We start from the raw sequence: 23,200 nt of genomic DNA on the forward strand, positions 1-23,200 counted from the left end.
AGCACCTCTTCGTGAGAGCCAGAACCCAGCCCTGTGCTAAGCAGGTGTTGAGAACATACCCACTGACTGACTAATTTTTTAATCGAAAACCCTTAGCTTTATAAAGAAAAAATAATGTGTCTTTTATCGTACATTCATGGAAAACACTCAGTAATAGACTTTAACAAAATGTCTTTTAAAAAATGTATCCCCCAAATCTTTCATAAAGCTAATTATTGTGTTTTAATATTTATGGGAATCTTTCTAAGTAGATTGGAAAGGATTTTGCAAACAGATTTATAGCCTATATAGTGTGTTCAAGTCAATTAAAGTAAAATTCAATTAAAATGCAACCACCTCCGAAGTAGGGTGCAGCAGATGTTTAACAGCTCACAGTGACACCTTGCAGCAGTGTAAGTTAAGCAGCAGTTGACGAATGAAAATGAAGAATTCCATTTTCTATTTAAGCTACAGGAGCAACAGAGAGAAGCAGAATGTAATTATCCAAATTAGAGATTTTCTGTGACACTGAGGTCACCAGCTCTGCTATTCACAGAAGGGCCAAGGGATATTTATTGATCACATGCAGCCAAGAACACTGCTTTACGTCTCTGCTGATGGACAGCCCCCTCAGGCACATGGTCTCCAAACACTCCAGCGATGAAAATTAATGACAAAGATGGGAAGGTGCTTCAATACTTCAAAAAGGCAGTCCCTCACTCCTGATTCTCTTACCCTTGGGCTCAAAATAGGGCTTGACCACCAGCTTGTCTACTGAGTGACACAAGCAGAATACAATATTAGTGATGAAGCCATTGTGTATCTTTTTATCCAGTGCAGTATGGATGTTACTGCTATTCAACTCGATCCTGAGTCTGGGTGCAGTGGAAACATTCTGACCTCTTCATGCTGTGATTTTCACGTTCCCTGCTGCTGAAGACTAAGGGATACTGAGGTGGGTCAGGATTTCATCTAGATGTAGAGATGTGATTTGAAGAGAGTGACTACACAATATCAAAGCAACCTTACAGAGAGTAAAAAATATCAACCATGATACTGAAACATGCCTGGCCAGAGAAATGAATATGTTTTCCTTTCTTCTGGTTGTGGGTTTGTTCTGCATCCGCAAGCTAGCTTAATCGTCCTGCACGTACCAACCATACGCCTATTATATTGCACTTAATTTAAACACTGGATGAAATAAGTTTCCAGATAGAAATGAAAAAGAACAGCCTCTTGACTTCAGTTTATGTGGAACTGAATGATAATTTGACTCAGTTTTGCCTTAATCTGATAGAATTCTAAAATTAGAAACAAGCAGAAACATGTTAATGGATTTGTTGCTGGGTCAAATTTCTATATCAACTAGCCACCGTAATGCTATTATTTAATTCATTCATTTTGGTAATGGCTGCTTGCATACCACTTCCTGATACATATAGAATTCACAATTACTCTGTCCCTACGTGCTGCAGAAAGGACATCTCCACGGTCTGAAGGAGAGGGAGCCAGCAGTTTCTGGTTTACCTCTAAATCACAGTCTATTTAGATGTTGTTATAACAATTTTATCTAATAAGAAATATAACAAAGGCTGCTTAGGTATTATCCTATGACCTCACCTCTAGCCTATGGATTGCAGGGATTAAATACTGAGATATTTTCCACCTGTGTAAGAAAGATGGGGGTCCTCCAAGAGGTTTATATGCACCTGATTTTCTGAGGATTAAGCAGATACAGATCAACGTGTTTATTACACACTCACTGTGTGCACAAAACTGTGCTGAGTACTAGGCAGATATAAGAGGAACACAGTGATCTCTTGAATCTTTACAATATCTCAGGGATCTAAGGAGATAAGAAGGAAAACTAAGAAACAAGGGTCACACAGAATATGTATGGTACAACCAGAAATCATGTTAGAACTTCTTTTAGTCTGGGGCTGCCCCTCAGAAGCAGAGTTTTGAATTAGTTCTTAAAGATCTCAAATGGTTTTCAAGAAGCGACATAAACAATAATGGCCTAGTGGGAAGCAGCCGCATAGCACAGGGAGATCAGCTCGGTGCTTTGTGACCACCTAGAGGGGTGGGATAGGGAGGGTGGGAGGGAGATGCAAGAGGGAAGAGATATGGGGATATATGTATATGTATAGCTGATTCACCTTGTTATAAAGCAGAAACTAACACACCATTGTAAAGCAATTATACTTCAATAAAGATGTTAAAAAAAAAGAAAAGAAGAGAATAATGGAACCATGAAGGTCACCTTCAAGACAGCAGAGGAAGAATCATTCCTGGTCACACGGAGGGGAGACTAAATTTGGAGACCAAGGTGGAGGCTGTCACCTGTCTCCAGACTGAGATTTCTCGTGTCAGCTGACAAACTTGATTCCATCAACAACCTCCCTCTCCTGTAACTGCCAATCCTCTCCCTAACCACTGGGTCTTTCTCAGCACAGAATCTGATCCACTCCCGATGTCTAACCTGATCCTATAAACAAGCAAAATCTTACCTAAAACCTGAGCAGCCTCTACCTATTTCTGTATCTCTCAATCTTTCTCCTACCCTTCACAGCCAGCCTCAGAGAAGGAATTGTCTGCATTGATTGCCCCTGCTGGTTTATCTAAGTCTTGCCCCAGGCACTAGCAACCTGGCATCGAGCTACTGAGATTGTCCTTTTAAGACCACTAATAACCACTCTCCTGTCGTTCAGCTCAGTGCTGCAATAATCCGGGGGACAGTGTCCTCATCCTGAATCTCTCTCTTACCGCTGCCCCCGTGACACCGCCCCTTCTAATCTTCTCCCCCACCTCAGACCACCTATTTGTGGTCCGCTTCACAGCCTCCTCTTCTTCACCCACCTCTTCAATATCATTCTTTCCCCACACTCTCTTCTTGGTCCCGTTGCTTTGTCAGTCTTCCAGAGCACCATGGAAAACGGAAATTATCTGGAACTCTGAGACAGTCACGTGGGTTGGAACACTGATTCTTTCACTTATTAGCTACGTGGTCTTGACCTCTCTGACCCTCGGGTTCCTTGTCCTCCGTAAAATGGAGCTAATCGTGCATAACTCACCAAGTACTTGTAAGCAATAAATGTGAAACCATAAGTAATGAGAGAATCTCAGATCTGCCACATGGTATGTGCTCATTAAATGTTCATCCTCCATCTACCACCTTTGCACTGATAATGTCTTAATTTACGTCTCCAGCTCAGACCCTCCTCTCTCAGTGAAGGTATGTACCCCATCGGGGCCTACAAGTCACCTTAGATCCTATCTTCTACCTCACTCCTAGGTGGGGTCGCACTACCCTGAAATGTCTTGAATCAATTATCCTCTCATTTCCCCACTATGACTCCAGTCTCACTCTGGAGCATCTTCACCCTCTGTCTGGACTCCTGCAGTAGTCTTCCAGCTGGCCTCCCTCCACTCATCCCCACCACTACCCCACAACTCCGTCTCCCTCCATAGCTACCATCGGAAGCATCTTCCCTACTGGAAAGGCTTCACTGGCTCCCCATGGCCTAGAGGACAAAGTTCACATCTTTGCATGACGTACTGCAAAGCCTCGGAGTGTTCATCTTACTAAAACTTTCACCTTTATCTCCAGCTCCTTTCCGCAGACATCCTGCCCTCCATTCTAAGGATCTACTAGTAAGTTTCCTAACTCAACTCTCCTTACACTCTCTCTGCCATTTACATGCCCATCCCCCTGTTGGATGTACTCCATTCCCTCTTGTTCATCCATGGAACCTCAGCTTAGTTATCACCTTCTCTATGGAAGAATTATTCCCTAATATTTCCCATACTTCCACCCTTTTTGCATTGTTCAACTCAACAAATGTTTATTGCTTTATTCAATGAATACTTTTTGGACACTGAATTAGTTACCTATCACTCTATAGCAAATTACTCCCAAATTTAGTGGTCTAAACAACATTTATTAAACAATATTTCCTGTGGGTCAGGAGTTTGGGCACAGCTTAGCTGGGTTCTCTGACTCAGTCAGGATCTCTCACAAGGCTTCAGTTAAAGTGTCATCTAGTGCTGCAGTCATTTTTTAAAACATATTTATTGGAGTATAACTGCTTTACATTGTTGTGTTAGTTTCTGCTGTATAACAAAGTGAATCAGCTATATGTATACATATATCCCCATATCCCCTCCCTCTTGCGTCTCCCTCCTACCCTCCCTATCCCACCCATATGAGGGAAGTTTTCAACTATAATCTCCTCAAATATTTTCTCAGTCCCTTTCTTTTTCTCTTCTTCTTCTGGGACCCCTATAATTCAAATGTTGGTGCATTTAGTATGTCCCAGAGGTCTCTGGGACTGTCCTCAATTCTTTTCATTCTTTTTTCTTTATTCTGCTCTGTGGTAGTTATTTCCACTATTTTATCTTCCAGGTCACTTATCTGTTCTTCTGCCTCAGTTATTCTGCTATTGATTCCTTCTAGAGAATTTTTAATTTCATTTATTGTGTTGTTCATTATTGTTTGTTTGCTCTTTAGTTCTTCTAGGTCCTTGTTAAACGTTTCTTGTATTTTCTCCATTCTATTTCCAAGATTTTGGATCATCTTTACTATCACTACTCTGAATTCTTTTTCAGGTAGACTCCCTATTTCCTCTTCATTTGTTAGGTCTGGTGGGTTTTTACCTTGCTCCTTCATCTGCTGTGTGTTTCTCTGTCTTTTCATTTTGCTTAACTTACTATGTTTGGGGTCTCCTTTTCACAGGCTGCAGGTTCGTAGTTCCTGTTGTTTTTGGTGTCTGCCCCCAGTGGGTAAGGTTGGTTCAGTGGCTTGTGTAGGCTTCCTGGTGGAGGGGACTGGTACCTGTGTTCTGGTGGATGAGGCTGGATTTTGTTTTTCTGGTGGGCAGGACTGCTTCCGGTGGTGTGTTTTGGGGTATCTGTGAACTTAGTATGATTTTAGGCAGCCTCTCTGCTAATGGGTGGGATTGTGTTCCTGTTTTGCTAGTTGTTTGGCATGGGGTGTCCAGCACTGTAGTTTGCTGGTCATTGAGTGGAGCTGGGTCTTAGCGTTGAGATGGAGATCTCTGGGAGAGCTCTCGCCGATTGATATTATGTGGGGCCGGGAGGTCTCTGGTGGTCCAATGTCCTGAACTCATCTCTCCCACCTCAGAGGCTCAGGCCTGACACCCGGACGGAGCACCAAGACCCTGTTAGCCACATGGCTTCTAACATGGGTCCTTCTGGCTGGTGTGGCTTGTGACAAAAGGAGACCAAGTTTGGTTCAGAAGCAAAGGAAAGCTTTATTCTCAGATTAAAGAATGAAGAGGTGTGAGCTCAAGGTCTAGAGCACACGCTCTCCCGACAGGTGGTCTGCAGTCATTTTAAGATTCAACTGGTGAAGAATTAGCTTTCAAGCTCACTCATGATAGCAGGATTGGGTTCCTGGAGAGCTATTGGACCAAGAGCCTCCGTTTCTTGCTGGCTGTTGGTCTAAGTTTACCCTTAGTTCCTTGCCTCTCCATATGCCACACCACAGTATGGCAGCCTCCTCCATCAGAAAAAAGCAAGTGAGAGAAAGAGAGAGAGGGAAGTTACAGTCTTCTATAACCTGATCTCGGAAGTGACACCCTCATCACATTTACCATAAATTGTTCATTAGAAGCAGGCCACTCGCTCTAGCCCACATTCAAGGAAAGGAAATTGCACAAGGGCATGAATCCAGGAGTGGGAATCATTGGGAGCCATCTATGAGAGGCACTAATTACTGGACTAGGTTTCTCCTGCCATTAAGGAACACCCAGTCTGATAAGGGAGGGAGATGTGGGTCCAAATAGTTGCAGCAGTTTGGAAAGTGCTGTGATAGAATAGTACATAAGTGCATCAATTAGAAAGGTGCTTGGCTGCCATTTATAGCAAGTCCAATTACAGTGACTTAAACATACAGGTTTTAGTTTTCTCACCTTATATGAAATCCAGAGGCAGGTTATTACTTCCATTGGTTCAGTGGCCCTCAACAGAAAGGTGGAGATCATTGTAATTTTCTCCATCGTTAATTCATGCTTTTGTTGCTTCTGCGTGACTCCATAATGGCTACTGCACCTCCAGGTATCATGTCTAGTTTTAAGGCAAGAAGAAAGGGATGGGGTATTAGGCTTTCTCCTCCTAGAGCTTTGTGTTGGTATTTGGGAAGGATGCTCTCCTCAGAAGATTTTCGCTTGGAAGCAATGAAGTGTCTATTAAGAACATGGATTTTGGAGCCAGACTTACTAGGTTCAAACCCCACCTCAGTCGTTTATAAGTTGTTTGACTTTGTTCATGTTACCTAGCTGATCTGTATCTCACTTTTCTCATCTGTAAAATGGCTTTACCAATTTACTTCATAGGATTATTGTGTGGATTAAAGTTTTAAACTTGTATAAAGATCTTAGCACCTGTGTACACTTCATGTATCTTGTTGTATTATTAATTTTGTACCTTTATCCATTAGCCAGAACTAGGTCACATGCCTGCCCTTAGAAGGGTCACTGACTAACAGGAATGAGATTATATGACTGTTTTGGACCAGTGATTCATACCCTAGGGCCGGACAGGGACCTACTGACCTACATCAAGGAATTCCACCTGCCAGCTGAACAAATTGGGCTCTATTACCAGGGAGCAAGGTGGCAGAAGGTAAAAAGGCTGTTGAAAAGGCACAGGTGTCTTGGAAACTGTGGTAGGCAGAATAATATTTTCCGAAAAGTATCGATGTGCAAATCCCTGAAACCTGTGTGCATATCACCTTATATGGTAAAAGAGACTTTGCAGATGTGATTGAATTAAGGATTTTGAAATGGGAGGATTTTCCTCGATTATTGGGGTGGGCCTCATGGAAAAACAAAGGTTCGTATAAATGAAAGAGAGAAGCAGAAGAGGCAGAGGCAAAGGATGAGGTGTGAAGCCGGAAGTAGATGCCACAGTGATGTGATTGCTGTCTTTGAAGACGAGAGGCCAAGGAATGTGGGCAGCCTCTAGACGCTGGAAAAAACCAAGGAAACAGACCCTCCCCTGGAGCCTCCAGAAGAAATACAGCTCTGCCAACAATGTGATTTTAGCTTAGTGATACTCACTTTGGATTTCTGAACTTCAGAACCATAAGAAAATTAATTCGTGTTGTGTTAGTCACTGAGTTTGTAGTAATTTATTACAGCAGCAATAGAAAACTAGTAGAGAACAGCAAGATGGAACCTCAACTCTCTCTCTTTTCTACTTGCATCTTGGCCTCATCTTCACCATAGCACTGTCTCATCCCTCTCACGAGACCAGGAAGTCTTTAAGGGCAAGAATGGTCTTGTTTCTTCCTGTATCCTCAAGGCCAAATACATTTTATGACACATAGTAGCTGACACTTAATTGAATGTTTTTAAACAAATAAATGGATGAATTATCAAAGAAGTCTCTCACCCACTAACAATTTGTTAAGGATTATAATAAAGGAGGTAAATTAAAATCAACTTCTAAACTCAATCAGCAAAGATAACTGGATCCATAGCAATACAGAATACATAGGACAGGATTTTAGGACACCAGAAAAGAAACATGAAGTGTCCTAATACTATGTGGTGTGTGTGTTTGTGTGTATAAACTGCTAACACCTTCCTTCCTATGGTGGGATAAAATTACTGGAAAATAGAGAGTGAGAGGGAGACAATACCAAAAGCCAAGAAGGAAAGGGAAAATAGACTCTTCAGATCTCAAATAACATTTTACCACAGTAATTAATAAAATAAGAAGCATTCCAATTAGGTAAGTTTCCCCAAACTGAACCCATATGTAAGTAAGAATTTAAGCTATTGAATATGTTACCAATATTGCTGCTAGGTTACAATATAGGTGGTTTTATGAATTGATATCTTAGCATATTAATCACTCGCAATTTGAAGCGACCATTTCTTCCATGAAAATCACAAAATGGAAAGTTTGTTCACTTCAACTGCCAGGCTGCTTAAAAACTACTGGTTTTCTACCAACTGATGCTCCAGCGGATCTCCAACCTCTTCAATACGGAGGACAGCCGTGCTGCCTGGAACAACACCCTCCTCCATAAACTTCCCTCTAGCCTTGATCTGAGGCTGCATCGACTGTAGCAGATGTAAAAAGACAATCTGGATTGCTGCCATTTGGGACTTGCTGCCTGGGAGTATTTCTGCGGAATCCATCTCTACCTGAAGGAAAAGGAATACAGCCCCTGTGCCTGGGAGGTTGTCAGAGTGGAAATTGAAAGGTGCCTTTCCCTCACGTAAGACTCCTCGAAAAAATGTCCACAAATAAAGAATATATTTTTTTAACATCTTTATTGGAGTATAATTGCTTTACAATGGTGTGTGAGTTTCTGCTTTATAACAAAGTGAATCAGCTATACATATACATATATCCCCATATCTCCTCCCTCTTGCGTCTCCCTCCCACCCTCCCTATCCCACCCCTCTAGGTGGTGACAAAGCACAGAGCTGATCTCCCTGTGTTACACGGCTGTTTCCCACTAGCTATTTATTTTACATTTGGTAGTGTATATATGTCCATGCCACTCTCTCACTTCATCCCAGCTTACCCTTCCCCCTCCCCGTGTCCTCAAGTCCATTCTCTATGTCTGTGTCTTTATTCCTGTACTGCCCCTAGGTTTTTAAGAACCTTTTTTTTTTTTTTAGATTCCACATATATATGTGATAGCATATGGTATTTGTTTTTCTCTTTCTGACTTACTTCACTCTGTATGACAGACTCTAGGTCTCTCCACCTCACTACAAATAACTCAATTTCGTTTATTTTTATGGCTGAGTAATATTCCATTGTATATATGGGCCACATCTTCTTTATCCATTCATCTGTCGATAAACACTTAAGTTGGTTCCATGTCCTGGCTATTGTAAATAATGCTGCAATGAACATTGTGGTACATGACTCTTTTTGAATTATGGTTTACTCAGGATATATGCCCAGTAGTGGGATTGCTGGTTCATATGGTGGTTCTATTTTTAGTTTTTTAAGGAACCTCCATGCTGTTCTCCATAGTGGCTGTATTAAAAGAATATTTTTTTACTCATGGGGGGAAAAAAATACTGGTTTTCTTAAACTGTTACTAATAGGAATTTTAGACAAGAACTGCAACACTTTCAGCTACCAAACCTGGAATATCAAAGTTACTTCCCATCTGTTGTGCATTTAATCCATTTATTTAACTCAAGCCTGGTGGCGCAGTGGTTGAGAGTCCACCTGCCGATGCAGGGGACACGGGTTCGTGCCCCGGTCCGGGAAGATCCCACATGCTGCGGAGCGGCTAGGCCCGTGAGCCATGGCCGCTGAGCCTGTGCGTCCGGAGCCTGTGCTCGGCAATGGGAGAGGCCACAACAGTGAGAGGCCTGCGTACCAGAAAAAAAAAAAAAAAAAAGCCACTTTAAATTCAGTTGAAAATCAGGAATAGTTACACTTAGCTGAAGGAAAAATCAACACCTCTAATTATTTATAAAGGTCATATTCATAGTCTTATATTGCTTCTTACACTTTTCTTTCTCTAATTTTATTACTCAAAAAGAGGAGGTATTTGGTTAACCAATTTAAGTTTGGTGGTGGTGGAATTGGGGAAAAGATTCTATGAAAGCTAGAAACCTTTTTATTTATGAAAGACAAAGTTGATTTCTGAGCCCAGACATTGAGGAAATCAGCTTGGTTTTATTACTGCTTTCCCATCGGAGTGCATCCCAAATTTGGGTACAGATTATAGATTTGTCACTCCTAGTCACAGCGGAAGATCCCTTCTCATTTCATTTGGGAAATGCTTCCTGTAGGACTAGAGATTTCTGAATAATGGGAAGTAGAGTAGTCAGTATATTTGCATCCCAAGGTAAAGAAGCCTGGGCACTGAAATCTGATACAAATCTAGATTTGCCACTTACTGATGATCCTCACTGCGTCTTAGTTTCCTTCTCTGTAAAGTGGGACAATGATAATAATAATAAAACATGTATCATAGTGTTGTTGTGGGTTTTTAATTTATTGATTCATATAAAATGCTTAAATAGATCCTGATTTACAGAAGGGCTATAGTGTTAGCCCTTATTATAATCTGTGGCAATTCTGTATAACCTAGTGAGTACTCACAGAAGTTCTATATAATTTACTTAAACAAATCATGGAATGTTTGAGGTGAAGAAAAGTCTTAAAACCCCCCTGGTCCAATCCCATCAAGCCCTCTCAACAATCCATCTTTTTCACACAGTACTCAGAGTGATCTTTCTAAAATGCCAAGGTGATCAAAGACTCACCCTCCCCAATATAAAGACCAAATAGTTTTACCTGGTTTAATGCTCTAGCTGCTCCCCTCCCCACATCACTCATCAACAATTCCAGTCTGTTTTGCCAAGACCTCCTCTACGTTGGGCCTTCTCAGGAGATGCTGACTTGCCTTAAACACCCTTCTAGTCCTCTCACTATTCTAACTCCTGCTGAAATCAAGGTGGGGCCCCTCCTAAGTGCTCACAGAGGACTCCTGTACTTTTGTCACCAGCACTTACCACACTATCCTGCTGTTGCCTCTGTCTGTATCCGGCTATGAACCCCACTTCTATGATGGGAAGGATCATCTCCATCTTCTCCATAACTTTATCTTCAAGCATAAGTTCGGTGCCTGGCATGTAGTAGGTGCAAAACAAATATTTGTTCTGTGAATGAATCAATAAATCAATGACTTTTTCACCAAGTTACTCAGGGCAAAAATGGGCTTACAATTAGAGTCTTTCTTCCATAGGCATTTAATCAATCTTTTGGACAAATTGGAAAGGCTTTGTTCATCAGTTATTGAAGTTATCAGAAGAAATATTTCTCCAAATACCAAACTTAAACATTCTTATCAAAGAAAAAAGCCCCAGGATTATATTTTAAATTCACTCTATTTTTTTCTGCCTATTCTTCACCTCAGCTTCTCATAAACATGAACATGTTTTCATTTCTGGATGATTTTATTCTTCCCACTTGACAGATAACCATTTTTTTTTCTTTCTGTGTGTATGTTTAATGGAGCTTAGATTAACACAGATATTTTTGCTTGACAGCTTCAATTTCTGAAGCTTCTTATTATAACCAAACATCTTTAATTTAATGCTATATCAGCCATTAGGAAGGAGAAATTTTTATGATGGAGGAGTGTATGTCTCATAGTTACTATTGTGAGAAAGAGAATAAAAATAATTCACCTGATCTCACAAATGTGCTGAAAGTTTTACTTTAGGCAAAGACTGCCTCTCCCCTGTGCAAGGATTGAAGGGAGAGCCTCAAAGGGTCTGATGCTATGTATAAGCCATTCCATTCAGCCTTCACATCAACTCTGGTGGAGGGAAATAGGACCCCGACACTCTGCATTGCCAACAACACCCTTACCTGTCCTCTTCATCCACAGGCACAGACTGTCCTGCCCGCTCTGCTTTAATAATCCCGAGGCTAATTTCATTATGTTCATCTCTGTTTACTTTAATTATTGGTAGAAGCCCAGGATGCCTCTCCTCCCACCCACTCTAATTCCCAAGCAATTCTGCACATCTTCCTTTTAGATTCTACTTCACGCCTTTCCTTTCCACCAGCAACCTAAAACTCGTGTTCCACTATAAGAAACTCTCCTCAGTCTTCTCTGAACATTTCCTTCACCTTCTTGCCCTCAGTAAAAGGTGGTAATCCCCTCAGGCCTCTGCTTCTGCTTTGGTCTTCTCAAATGGAGGCTGTTTTCTCTCCCACACTCCTGTGCAAGTGGGATTGCAGATCGTCCTAGCTTCTTATTGTCTTTTGTAGATGATAGACCATTCTTCCTCTTCCCTCCCTCCCACAAAATACCAGCTTAGAACTTTGAGTCATCAGAATCTACTACCCACTACCTCACTGGTTGATATCACCCACCAACTCCCCCTCATTATTTAAAGACTTTACCTCAGGCTTTATTTAAGGTTCAGGTTGCCCATGAAACAGAATCTCAGTGAGATATTTGTATACAGGAGACCTATTGGGAACTGCACTATGAAACAACTCTTGTAAAGCAGTGAAAGAAGCAGGATTTGACTGAGGAGAAATTGATCCATGATGTAGCTGCAAGAGAAGCTTCAGCTCATTTCAGGAGAAGCAGTGGAGTTGAGATGTTCCTTCAGATTGCCCCCTGTTGATGGAAGGGGGGCAGGACTTTGTGCTTCATCATCACTTTCACGCTGGAGTTTGTGTTCTCAACCAAGGCTTCCAATATACTTAGCATTTCTTGTTCATCCAGTCTGATGAACATGATCTCACTGATACATGGATACAGTGGACTTATGTGATATTCTACAGAATGTCCAGATGCTCTAGGTCCTTCAGAGTATGACAGAGAAAAAGAGAGTTACTATAGCCCTGGATGAAGGCATAAATTGTACTGTGGTCTATGCCACATTTATATAAATTACTCCTGATTCTTCTTCCTGATAGGGATGAAAAAGAATGCATTTACCAGGGGCTTCCCTGGTGGTGCAGTGGTTGAGAGTCCGCCTGCCGATGCAGGGGACATGGGTTCGTGCCCCGGTCCGGGAAGATCTCACATGCCGCGGAGCGGCTGGGCCCGTGAGCCATGTCTCTGAGCCTGCATGTCCGGAGCCTGTGCTCCACAACGGGAGAGGCCACAACAGTGAGAGGCCCGCGTACCGCAAAAAAAAAAAAAAAAAAGAATGCATTTACCAGATCAGTGGCTGCATACCACATACCTAGGCTGCATTAATCTGCCCCAGCAAAGATGCAGCATCTAATACTGCAATTCCTACTTGGTTGAGTTTGCAGTAATCTACCTTTATCCTCCACAATATATATTTGATTTCGTAGGGACCAAACTGCTGAATGACATGAGAATAAGATGGGAACCACCACCCCTGTATCCTTTATGTTTTTAAGAGTAGGAGTAATCTTGGCCATTCACTCTGGGAGGGACAGTATTTTTTATTTATTCTCTTGGCTGGGGGAGAAGGACTCCTGAAAGCTCAGTCCTTCTGTTACTGTTGAATGCTCTCACCTCCAGAAAACTCACCTCTGATCTCTATGTGGGGGACTGACTGAAAATTTTGTCTCCAGAGGGGCAGGCAGCCCAGTGCAGGGGCAGAAATTGCAGCCCCAGCTGCATGTCAGACTATCTGTGATATCAATTCTAGAACTGGCCATGGTATGTATCCATTACTGTTAGGTCGTAGCCTGGCTGGATTAGAAGATTTATGGATTTAGAGAGGGTAGGTAGATGAAAGAGCCAACTTGTGGAGGACTTGAAAGCAACATAAAGGAAGTTGCAATTGATCCAACTCACAGTGAGGAAACCCTTGAAATTTTTTTTTTTTTATTAGTTTCTGCTTTATAACAAAGTGAATCAGTCATACATATACATCTGTTCCCACATCCCCTCCCTCATGCATCTCCCTCCCTCCCACCCTCCCCATCCCACCCCTCCAGGCGGTCACAAAGCACCGAGCTGATCTCCCTGTGCTCTGCGGCTGCTTCCCACTATCTATCTACCTTACGTTTGGTAGTGTATATATGTCCATGCCTCTCTTTCCCTTTGTCACAGCTTACCCTTCCCCTTCCCCATGTCCTCAAGTCCATTCTCAAGTAGGTCTGTGTCTTTATTCCCGTTTTACCCCTAGGTTCTTCATGACATTTTTTTTTTTTTTTAAATTCCATATATATGTGTTAGCATACGGTATTTGTCTTTCTCTTTCTGACTTACTTCACTCTGTATGACAGACTCTAGGTCTATCCACCTCATTACAAATAGCTCAGTTTCGTTTCTTTTTATGGCTGAGTAATATTCCATTGTATATATGTGCCACATCTTCTTTATCCATTCATCCGATGATGGACACTTAGGTTGTTTCCAGCTCCGGGCTATTGTGAATAGAGCTGCAATGAACATTTTGGTACATGTCTCTTTTTGAATTATGGTTTTCTCAGGGTATATGCCTAGTAGTGGGATTGCTGGGTCATATGGTAGTTCTAGTTTTAGTTTTTTAAGGAACCTCCATACTGTTCTCCATAGTGGCTGTACCAATTCACATTCCCACCAGCAGTGCAAGAGTGTTCCCTTTTCTCCACACCCTCTCCAGCATTTATTGTTTCTAGATTTCTTGATGATGGCCATTCTGACTGGTGTGAGATGATATCTCATTGTAGTTTTGATTTGCATTTCTCTAATGATTAATGATGTTGCGCATTCTTTCATGTGTTTGTTGGCAGTCTGTATATCTTCTTTGGAGAAATGCCTATTTAAGTCTTCTGCCCATTTTTGGATTGGGTTGTTTGTTTTTTTGCTATTGAGCTGCATGAGCTGTTTATAAATTTTGGAGATTAATCCTTTGTCAGTTGCTTCATTTGCAAATATTTTCTCCCATTCTGAGGGTTGTCTTTTGGTCTTGTTTATGGTTTCCTTTGCTGTGCAAAAGCTTTGAAGTTTCATTAGGTCCCATTTGTTTATCTTTGTTTTTAGTTCCATTTCTCTAGGAGGTGGGTCCAAAAGGATCTTGCTGTGATTTATGTCATAGAGTGTTCTACCTATGTTTTCCTCTAAGAGTTTGATAGTTTCTGGCCTTACATTTAGGTCTTTAATCCATTTTGAGCTTATTTTTGTGTATGGTGTTAGGGAATGATCTAATCTCATACTTTTACATGTCCCTGTCCAGTTTTCCCAGCACCACTTATTGAAGAGGCTGTCCTTTCTCCACTGTACATTCCTGCCTCCTTTATCAAAGATAAGTTGGCCATATGTGCGTGGGTTTATCTCTGGGCTTTCTATCCTGATCCACTGATCTATCTTTCTGTTTTTATGCCAGTACCACACTGTCTTAATTACTGTAGCTTTGTAGTATAGTCTGAAGTCAGGCAGCCTGATTCCTCCAGCTCCGTTTTTCGTTCTCAAGATTGCTTTGGCTATTCGGGGTCTTTTGTTTTTCCAAACAAATTTTGAAATTTTTTGTTCTACTTCTGTGAAAAATGCCAGTGGTAGTTTGATAGGGATTGCATTGAATCTGTAGATTGCTTTGGGTAGTAGAGTCATTTTCACAATATTGATTCTTCCAATCCAGGAGCATGGTATATCTCTCCATCTATTTATATCATCTTTAATTTCTTTCATCAGTGTCTTATAATTTTCTGCATACAGGTCTTTTGTCTCCTTAGGTAGGTTTATTCCTAGATATTTTATTCTTTTTGTTGCAATGGTAAATGGGAGTGTTTTCTTGATTTCATTTTCAGATTTTTCATCATTAGTGTACAGGAATGCCAGAGATTTCTGTGCATTAATTTTGTATCCTGCTACTTTACCAAATTCATTGATTAGCTCTAGTAGTTTTTCGGTAGCATCTTTAGGATTCTCTATGTATAGTATCATGTCATCTGCAAACAGTGACAGCTTTACTTCTTCTTTTCCAATTTGGATTCCTTTTATTTCCTTTTCTTCTCTGATTGCTGTGGCTAAAACTTCCAAAACTAGGTTGAATAAGAGTGGTGAGAGTGGGCAGCCTTGTCTTGTTCCTGATCTTAGTGGAAATGGTTTCAGTTTTTCACCATTGAGGACGATGCTGGCTGTGGGTTTGTCATATATGGCCTTTATTATGTTGAGGAAAGTTCCCTCTATGCCTACTTTCTGCAGGGTTTTTATCATAAATGGGTGTTGAATTTTGTCGAAAGCTTTCTCTGCATCTATTGAGATGATCATATGGTTTTTCTCCTTCAACTTGTTAATATGGTGTATCACATTGATTGATTTGCGTATATTGAAGAATCCTTGCATTCCTGGAATAAACCCCACTTGATCATGGTGTATGATCCTTTTAATGTGCTGTTGGATTCTGTTTGCTAGTATTTTGTTGAGGATTTTTGCATCTATGTTCATCAGTGATATTGGCCTGTAGTTTTCTTTCTTTGTGACATCCTTGCCTGGTTTTGGTATCAAGGTGATGGTGGCCTCGTAGAATGAGTTTGGGAGTGTTCCTTCCTCTGATATTGTTTGGAAGAGTTTGAGAAGGATGGGTGTTAGCTCTTCTCTAAATGTTTGATAGAATTCGCCTGTGAAGCCATCTGGTCCTGGGCTTTTGTTTGATGGAAGATTTTTAATCACAGTTTCAATTTCAGTGCTTGTGATTGGTCTATTCATATTTTCTATTTCTTCCTGAGTCAGTCTTGGTAGGTTGTGCATTTCTAAGAATTTGTCCATTTCTTCCAGGTTGTCCATTTTATTGGCATAGAGTTGCTTATAGTAATCTCTCATGATCTTTTGTATTTCTGCAGTGTCAGTTGTTACTTCTCCTTTTTCATTTCTAATTCTACTGATTTGAGTCTTCTCCCTTCTTTTCTTGATGAGTCTGGCTAATGGTTTGTCAATTTTGTTTATCTTCTCAAAGAACCAGCTTTTAGTTTGGTTGATCTTTGCTATCGTTTCCTTCATTTCTTTTTCATTTATTTCTGATCTGATCTTTATGATTTCTTTCCTTCTGCTAACTTTGGGGGTTTTTTGTTCTTCTTTCTCTAATTGCTTTAGGTGCAGGGTCAGGTTGTTTACTCGAAATGTTTCCTGTTTCTTAAGGTGGGATTGTATTGCTATAAACTTCCCCCTTAGAACTGCTTTTGCTGTGTCCCATAGGTTTTGGGTCGTCGTGTCTCCATTGTCATTTGTTTCTAGGTATTTCTTAATTTCCTCTTTGATTTCTTCAGTGATCACTTCATTATTGAGTAGTGTATTGTTTAGCCTCCATGTGTTTGTATTTTTTACAGATCTTTTCCTGTAATTGATGTCTAGTCTCATAGCATTGTGGTCGGAAAAGATACTTGATACAATTTCAATTTTCTTAAATTTACCAAGGCTTGATTTGTGACCCAAGATATGATCTATCCTGGAGAATGTTCCATGAGCACTTGAGAAAAATGTGTATTCTGTTGTTTTTGGGTGGAATGTCCTATAAATATCAATTAAGTCCATCTTGTTTAATGTATCATTTAAAGCTTGTGTTTCCTTATTTATTTTCATTTTGGATGATCTGTCCATTGGTGAAAGTGGGGTGTTAAAGTCCCCTACTATGATTGTGTTACTGTCGATTTCCCCTTTTATGGCTGTTAGTATTTGCCTTATGTATTGAGGTGCTCCTATGTTGGGTGCATAAATATTTACAATTGTTATATCTTCTTCTTGGATCGATCCCTTTATCGTTATGTAGTGTCCTTCTTTGTCTCTTCTAATAGTCTTTATTTTAAAGTCTATTTTGTCTGATATAAGAATTGCTACTCCAGCTTTCTTTTGATTTCCATTTGCATGGAATATCTTTTTCCATCCCCTTACTTTCAATCTGTATGTGTCTCTAGGTCTGAAGTGGGTCTCTTGTAGACAGCATATATATGGGTCTTGTTTTTGTATCCATTCAGCCACTCTGTGTCTTTTGGTGGGAGCATTTAGTCCATTTACATTTAAGGTAATTATTGATATGTATGTTCCTATTCCCATTTCCTTAATGGCTTTGGGTTCGTTATTGTAGGTATAGTCCTTCTGTTGTGTTTCTTGCCTAGAGAAGTTCCTTTAGCATTTGTTGTAAAGCTGGTTTGGTGGTGCTGAACTCTCTCAGCTTTTGCTTGTCTGTAAAGGTTTTAATTTCTCCATCAAATCTGAATGAGATCCTTGCTGGGTAGAGTAATCTTGGTTGCAGGTTTCTCTCCTTCATCACTTTAATTATGTCCTGCCACTCCCTTCTGGCTTGTAGAGTTTCTGCTGAGAGATCAGCTGTTAACCTGATGGGGATTCCCTTGTGTGTTATTTGTTGTTTTTCCCTTGCTGCTTTTAATATGATTTCTTTGTGTTTAATTTTTGACAGTTTGATTAATATGTGTCTTGGCGTATTTCTCCTTGGATTTATTCTGTATGGGACTCTCTGTGCCTCCTGGACTTGATTAACTATTTCCTTTCCCATATTAGGGAAGTTTTCAACTATAATCTCTTCAAATATTTTCTCAGTCCCTTTCTTTTTCTCTTCTTCTTCTGGAACCCCTATAATTCGAATGTTGGTGCGTTTAATGGTGTCCCAGAGGTCTCTGAGACTGTCCTCTGTTCTTTTCATTCTTTTTTCTTTATTTTTCTCTGCATCAGTTATTTCCACTATTTTATCTTCCACCTCACTTATCCGTTCTTCTGCCTCAGTTATTCTGCTATTGATCCCATCTAGAGTATTTTTCATTTCATTTATTGTGTTTTTAATCGATGCTTGATTCATCTTTAGTTCTTCTAGGTCCTTGTTAACTGTTTCTTGCATATTGTCTATTCTATTTCCAAGATTTTGGATCTGGGAAATAGAATCTTGGATCAGCTTTACTATCATTATTCTGAATTCTTTTTCAGGTAGACTGCCTATTACCTCTTCATTTGTTAGGTCTGGTAGGTTTTTATCTTGCTCCTTCACCTGCTGTGTGTGTTTCTGCTTTCTCATTTTGCTTATGTTACTGTGTTTGGGGTCTCCTTTTTGCAGGCTGCAGATTCGTAGTTCCCGTTGTTTTTGGTGTCTGTCCCCCGTGGCTAAGGTTGTTTCAGTAGGTTGTGTAGGCTTCCTGGTGGGGGGGACTAATGCCTGTGTTCTGGTGGTTGAAGCTCGATCTTGTCTTTCTGGTGGACAGGTCCACGTCTGGTGGTGTGTTTTGGGGTGCCTGTGGCCTTATTATGTTTTTAGGTATCCTCTCTGCTAATGGGTGGGGTTGTGTTCCTGCCTTGCTAGTTGCTTGGCATAGGGTGACCAGCACTGTAGCTTGCTGGTCGTTGACTGAAGCTGGGTGCTGGTGTTGAGATGGAGATCCCTGGGAGATTTTCGCTGCTTGATATTATGTGGAGCTGGGAGGTCTCTTGTGGACCCGTGTCCTGAAGTTGGCTCTCCCACTTCAGAGGCACAGCACTAACTCCTGGCTGCAGCACCAAGAGCCTTTCATCCACCCGGCTCAGAATAACAGTGAGAAAAAGTAGAAAGAAATAATTAGTAGAAGAAAGAAAGAGAGATTGAAAGAAAGGAAGAAGGGAAGTAAGGAAGGAAGGAAGGAAGAAAGAAAGGAGGGAGGGAGGAAGGATGGAAAGAAAGGAAAGAAAGGAGGGAGGGAGGGAGGAATGAAAGCAAAAGGAAGAGTGAATGGAAGAAGAGAGGGAGGGAGGGAGGAAGGAAAGAAAGAAAGAAAGACAGGAGGGAGGGAGGGAGGGAGGAAGGAAAGAAAAAGAAAGTGGAAAGAAGAAGGGTGGGAGGGAGGGAGGGATGGAGGAAAGAAAAAGAAAGAAGGAAAGGAGGAGCGGAGGGAGGGAGGGAGGAAGGGAAGGGAGGAAAAAAAGAAAGAGCAGGTAAAGTAAAATAGAATAAAGTATGAAATATAGTAGCGTTATTAAAATTAAAAAGTAATTATTGAAAAAAAACACGGACCGAAAGAACCCTGGGACATATGGTGGAAGCAAAGCTATACAGAGAGAATCTTACACAGAAGATTACACATACACATTCACAAAAAGAGAGCAGGGGGAAAAATCAAAAATCTTGCTCTCCAAGTCCACCTCCTCGATTTGGGATAATTCGTTGTAAAAAGAGGAAAAGGGCGAAAAGTCTGAAATCTTGCTAAGTCCACCTCCTTAATTTGAGATAATTCGTTGTAAAAAGAGGGGAAAAAAAAGGGGGGGAAGTCTTAAATCTTGTCCTCAAGGTCCACTTCCTCAATTTGGGATGATTCGCTGTCCATTCATGCACTCCACAGACGCAGGGCACATCAAATGGACCGTGGAGCTTTAATCCGCTGCCTCGGAGGCTGCACAGAGAGATTTCCCTGTCTCTGCTCTCACAGCTCCCGGGTCTCAGCCTTGGACCTGGCCCCGCCTCTGCGCGTAGGTCGCCGGAGGGCGTCCGTTCTTCGCTCAGACAGGACGGGTTTAAAGGAGCCGCTTATTCGGGGGCTCTGGCTCACTCAGGCAGAGGGGAGGGAGGGGAATGCCCTCTCCTCGCGCACCAGGCAACAAAAGGGAAAAAAGTCTCTTGCCTCTCCGGTAGCTCCAGACCCTTTCCCCGGACTCCCTCCGGGCTAGCACTAACCCCTTCAGGGTCTCTTCCTGCCGCCAGCCCCAGACCTCTCCCTGCGCTCCGACTGAAAGCCGATACCCGAGCCTCAGCTCCCAGCCCCGCCCGCCCTGGCGGCCGAGCAGACAAGTCTCTCGGGCTGGTGTGTGCCTGAGGGCACCGATCCTCTGTGCCAAAATCTCTCTGCTTTGCCCTCCACACCCCTGTTGCTGTGCTCTCCTCCGCTACTCCGAAGCTTTCCCCCTCCGCCACCTGCAGTCTCCGCCCTCGAAGGGGCTTGTAGTGTGTAGAAACCTTCCCTCCTTCACGGCTCCCTCCCACTGGTGCAGGTCCCGTCCATATCCTATTGTCTCTGTTTATTCTTTTTTTTCTTTTGACCTACCCAGGTATGTGGGGAGTTTCTTGCCTTTTGGGGGGTCTGAGGTCTTCTGTCAGCGTTCAGTAGGTGTTCTGTTGGAGTTGTTCCACGTGTAGATGAATTTCTGATGTATCTGTGGGGAGGAAGGTGATCTCCGCGTCTTACTCTTCCGCCATCTTCCTCCGGCCGCCCCCCTTGAAATTTGATATGCAGAACAATGAGATGATGAAAGCAGGGCTCAATGACATCAATATCCTGGCTGCAAAAGGAATGGAACATGGCACTCAACCGGGCCAAGTATGATGGAAAATATTACAGTAACAGAGGCATGAAGTGATAGGGTCATGGACTAAGGTGGTAGCTGTAGGAATTGGAAGAATGAAATAGGAATAAGATACATTTGAAAAAATATTTAAAAGATCTTGATAATGTAATAGGATCAGTGGATGGAGGAAAGATAGTTGTTACAAAGCGATTCCACCTTTTCACCCTGAGTGATGGAGGAATGCTATTTTCTTTAAGGTAATTCAGAAATGAAGGAGGGGGTGGAGAAGAAAAGGGGGACATTCAAAATAGAGGAGGAGGAGCTTGCTTTGGAAATGTTGAGTGTGAGTTGATGGTAGAATATCCTGTTGGAATTGTCCCTTCACAATTGTAAATCTGAAGTTATGGGTTCAGATAAGCATTCAACAAAACTAGAAACGTTTAAACCTATAAGAGAACTCTTTTACTGAGATCAATTAGAATATATTCAGGTGCTATAGTGAGGAACGACAGTGGTAGTTTTTAAGAAGTTATAGAATGTTTGTGAAGTTTACACCTGGATACTATTTGGAAACATTATCTCATATCCCCCCAAACCTTGGTCCCCACCCCAAACACACACACGCAGCATTTTCCTGTTCATTTCCTCCCATTAATTCAGCAGTAGACTATGTACTTCATTGCCTAAGGGAGAGTAAGGGGCAGGTAGAAAGTACAAAAGTGGTTTATAGGACCTAGTCATCTAAAAGCATAAATCCATTAGAAGTGGTATAAGCAAGAAAAGTGGGCTGAAAGAAACAGAAGGGAGGGAGGGTCTCCCTCAGGTTAAAAGAAGACGCTCTTAGGGTGATGGAGAGCTGAGAGGCCTATAGGTTTCTTTATGCTTTATTTCCTGATAGCACACAGGGACTGCTAGACCCCAGAGACAAATAACTGGATGGATTGTCCAAGGCAGTGGTGCTCAACCATGGCTGCACATCAGGTAAAATCTGGACAGAATTTTTTGTTTTTTAGTTTTTATACCAATACCGAAGTCCACCTCCAAAGATTCTGATTTAAATGGTCTAATTTGGGCCCAGGAATAGGTATTTTTCAAAATCTCTCCAGCTAAGTTTTATGGGCCAAGTTGCTGGTCTAGAGCAGAGTTTCTTAGCCTCTGCACTATTAACATTTTGGCTGGATAATTCTTAGGTGGTGGGAGGGGTGGGAGACTGTCCTTGCATTGTAGGATGTTCAGCAGCATCCCTGGCCTCTACTCACTACATTTAATTAGCCCCCACCCGTTCTAGGTTGTGACAGTCAAAAATGTTTCCAGATATTGCCAAATGTTCCTTGGGGAAAAAATTGCCCCAGTTGAGAACCATTGGTTTAGGAAAACCGTAAACTCTGAGGTTCCTGGCCTCATCCATGAGTGACGTGAAACTGCAGAGAGCTTGTGGACCTGGAGGACACGGTGGCCAACTCAGGGGAGATGACTGAAGACGTGAGCATTGCGAACCAATGACTGATGATCAGAGTATCCTCTTGCTCCTTCTCAAGCCTAGTGTTACTCATTGTGAAAGCTTCTGAGGTCTTGGCACAACTTAGAGGTGGGGATGGAGGATGGGGGACTGGAAGGAGAACTCCAAAGGAACTAGCGTGGAATTTCCTCCCAACTTGGTAGTATGGGGGATAGAATTAAAAATGAAATATTAAAAGAAAGAGAGGGAAGAATAATATTCATCGTGTACCTGAGTTTGTGAGCTGGTTTTTATGTCTTGTACAAGTTCATGTCATTCTGTCCTGTTAGTTATCAGAAATATATCACACAAAGCTCTACTATACATGCACCTCCATGAAAATCCTGCAGTAGACTGGAAAGCCAAAGCAAACTGGCTAAAATGGAAGCAGAGCTGTTGCAGTGACTGGCTAAAAAGTCCATAGGAGACATCTAACCGTATCCAAAAGATATATTAATGACATTGCAAAATAATTCCTGGAAAACAAAGACCTTTGGGGGCATTTTCAGCAGCTAGAGCAATCTAGCATGTCTTGCCGGGGTCCTCCAAACTCTCTTGCTGCCTGGAAGCTCAGTGATCTCAGTTGAACAGCTCAGAACTCAGGTAGACAACTGAATGAGGCATCCTCTTCCCTAAGGAAGAGAGATTATTTTTCCCTCAATAATCCAAGAAATTCATCTGACCCAGACAGCCTATGCCCTCTTTCAAAGAATAGAGTAGTTTCTGTGGTGGTTTACTATACCCAGGGCACCATGTGATGACTCTGCAAGCTGTGTCCCCTGAATCCCTTCAAGGACCTGCTTCTTTTGAAGTGAAGTTTCTGAGGTTTGAAGGTTTGGTGCCTCTTGGTTTCCAGAGACAAATGAACTGAGATTGAAAGTGTGGAAAAGATGGGAACAGAGCTAGTTGGTGGAGCTGTGACCAGAGCAGAAGTGGAGCCAGAGTGGAGTCAACAGGTAGCCTCAGGCACTAAAGTTATGTTGGAGTCAAAGCAAGTGGGTCATGGGACAGTAGCAATACCTCCTCCTTCT

Source organism: Hyperoodon ampullatus (genome assembly GCF_949752795.1).
Source record: "Hyperoodon ampullatus genome assembly, chromosome: 9".
Taxonomy (NCBI): Eukaryota; Metazoa; Chordata; class Mammalia; order Artiodactyla; family Ziphiidae; genus Hyperoodon; species Hyperoodon ampullatus.